The sequence below is a fragment of the Myotis brandtii genome, unplaced genomic scaffold (genome assembly GCF_000412655.1).
Source record: "Myotis brandtii unplaced genomic scaffold, ASM41265v1 scaffold1067, whole genome shotgun sequence".
In the NCBI taxonomy this organism is placed as follows: domain Eukaryota; kingdom Metazoa; phylum Chordata; class Mammalia; order Chiroptera; family Vespertilionidae; genus Myotis; species Myotis brandtii.
In genome coordinates this window covers 1,030,951-1,033,862 of record NW_005353618.1, presented here as the reverse complement: position 1 = coordinate 1,033,862, position 2,912 = coordinate 1,030,951, and the positions used below count along the sequence as shown (strand labels likewise).

General features: G+C 55.1%; 1 protein-coding gene across 1 annotated transcript in view; it reads left to right on the top strand.

Moving 5' to 3' along the window:
- DNAH7 (dynein, axonemal, heavy chain 7) overlaps positions 1–2,912 on the top strand; it is a 151,931-nt gene that overhangs the window by 99,687 nt on the left and 49,332 nt on the right. The gene's annotated exons all lie outside the window — the stretch shown is intronic.

Below are 2,912 nucleotides of genomic sequence, written 5' to 3'. Positions count from 1 at the left end.
CATGTGAGGAGTAGTGCAGGTCAACCATCAGTAGAACACGCGCAGTTCTGTGTTACATGACTGTTTTGACTAGTAGTTAGTTTACTACTGAAAAAGTAATTGAGATGAAAGCACTTAAAAATGGTTGAGGCGTGTGAACTTTAAAAATAGAGTTAACCACTAACATGTGAAGACTAGTTATTCTTAAATTTTTGGTCTGTAGCATTTATGAAAATTATCCCACAAATTAAAACTCTGGTGAACACAGTTCTTTACTGCTCAACCACTGATCTTGACTTATGGGTTTCTTAGCATTTATTTACGGAATTGGTCTGCAGGGATCCGAGCTATGCGCAATTTGAATCTATACTAATAAAAGGATAACATGCTAATTAGGGCAGACATCCTTCGAACGTCCTTCCGGACAAAGCTGCAGCAGCTGCCTGAGGCTCAGGCAAGCGTGGATGGCAGCTACCGCTGGCAGTGGCTGCAGCAGAGGTGTGATGGGGGCGTCGCCTTCCCCTGATTGGCCCGGTCACCTCCTGCAGAGGGAGGCCAGAGGCAGCAGCAGCGAGGGGGTGATGGGGGCACTGCCTTCCCCTGATTGGCCCGGTCACCTCCCGCAGAGGGAGGCCAGAGGCAGCAGCAGCGAGGGGGTGATGGGGGCACTGCCTTCCCCTGATTGGCCCGGTCACCTCCCGCAGAGGGAGGCCAGAGGCAGCAGCAGCGAGGGGGTGATGGGGGCACTGCCTTCCCCTGATTGGCCCGGTCACCTCCCGCAGAGGGAGGCCAGAGGCAGCAGCAGCGAGGGGGTGATGGGGGCACTGCCTTCCCCTGATTGGCCCGGTCACCTCCCGCAGAGGGAGGCCAGAGGCAGCAGCAGCGAGGGGGTGATGGGGGCACTGCCTTCCCCTGATTGGCCCGGTCACCTCCCGCAGAGGGAGGCCAGAGGCAGCAGCAGCGAGGGGGTGATGGGGGCACTGCCTTCCCCTGATTGGCCCGGTCACCTCCCGCAGAGGGAGGCCAGAGGCAGCAGCAGCGAGGGGGTGATGGGGGCACTGCCTTCCCCTGATTGGCCCGGTCACCTCCCGCAGAGGGAGGCCAGAGGCAGCAGCAGCGAGGGGGTGATGGGGGCACTGCCTTCCCCTGATTGGCCCGGTCACCTCCCGCAGAGGGAGGCCAGAGGCAGCAGCAGCGAGGGGGTGATGGGGGCACTGCCTTCCCCTGATTGGCCCGGTCACCTCCCGCAGAGGGAGGCCAGAGGCAGCAGCAGCGAGGGGGTGATGGGGGCACTGCCTTCCCCTGATTGGCCCGGTCACCTCCCGCAGAGGGAGGCCAGAGGCAGCAGCAGCGAGGGGGTGATGGGGGCACTGCCTTCCCCTGATTGGCCCGGTCACCTCCCGCAGAGGGAGGCCAGAGGCAGCAGCAGCGAGGGGGTGATGGGGGCACTGCCTTCCCCTGATTGGCCCGGTCACCTCCCGCAGAGGGAGGCCAGAGGCAGCAGCAGCGAGGGGGTGATGGGGGCACTGCCTTCCCCTGATTGGCCCGGTCACCTCCCGCAGAGGGAGGCCAGAGGCAGCAGCAGCGAGGGGGTGATGGGGGCACTGTGATTGGCCGATTGGCCCGGTCACCTCCCGCAGAGGGAGGCCAGAGGCAGCAGCAGGGAGGGGGGGATGGGGGCACTGCGATTGGCCCGCTGCCTTCCCCTGATTGGCCCGGTCACCTCCCGCAGAGGGAGGCCGGACTGCAGCCATCGGTAGGACATCCCCTGAGGGGTCCCGGACGGTGAGAGGGGGCAGGCCGGTCTGAGGGAACCCCTCCAGTGCACGAATTTTCATGCGCTGGGCCTCTAGTATAATGTGAAACAAAACACAATCTGATGAGAACACCTAAGGGAAGTTAGACAAGCAGTTACTGCTAGGGACTTGAGACACACGAATCCTTAGAGCTGGGCCCTGGATGACGTCTGAAGTTTTCTGGGTTTCGCTACCTGGACCTGCTGCCATTTCCCTGCTGGGCTGTTCACAGGTCAAAGCCGGAAACAAGAAAACACCCAACGAGAAACTGTCCCCTCCTATAGGTCGTTCCTCAGGGTTTAACTTCCTTCCCATTCACTTGTTATTTACTTTTTAGAATCTGCTTTTTGCATTTCCCCCCGAGTTAACCAGTGGGAGAGGCTGGTGACAATGTGCTTGGCCCAGCGTGGTCAGCACCGGAAGCCCTTTGCTCTTGAGCTGCTGCCCCGTGGACCAGGAGTCTCTTAGAAAATGTCAATTTTTAGGACGAGTTAACTGGTATGGTGTTTGTCAGATGTTTTTCGCTGTTTCCATTTCACGAGATAATCATACTCAAACTTGATTTGATCTAGGAATATACGATTTAGTGGGGGGATATAGTTAGGAAATTATAGAATTACCATAATGAAATAGTATCACTATATGCAAGCACCGTAAATGTAACGTGGGTGAATTGCTGAAGTTTAGAGAGAAAGGCAAGCAAGACGGGCTTTGTGGACTGCATGGCATTTGAACTGACCTTGAAACATGAGTGGGAGTTAAACACAGAAGGATGGGGAGGAAGTACATTTTGGACAAAAAACAAAAACAAAAACCCAGCATGAACATGGGTGTTGTGGCTAGAAAATTGGAAGCAATAGAAGGAAAAGTGAGTCATTCCACTTCTTTGGGGAGCATAAATGCAGCCTAACACTCACACAAACCCTCCAAACTTGAACATGTTTCTAAAATGCGACAGAATGAAACTTTTACATATTCATAAGTTGTGTTCCTTTCTCATTTCCCGTCTCACACCCTGTAACTTCTCTTGGATATGATTCTCTTTTATTAGTTGAATGCGTCTAAGATGCAAAGCTCCTCTTTGGGTCTCATTTCTTCTTAAATAGAATGGACTGAGTTGTTCCTCCTCTGTATTGT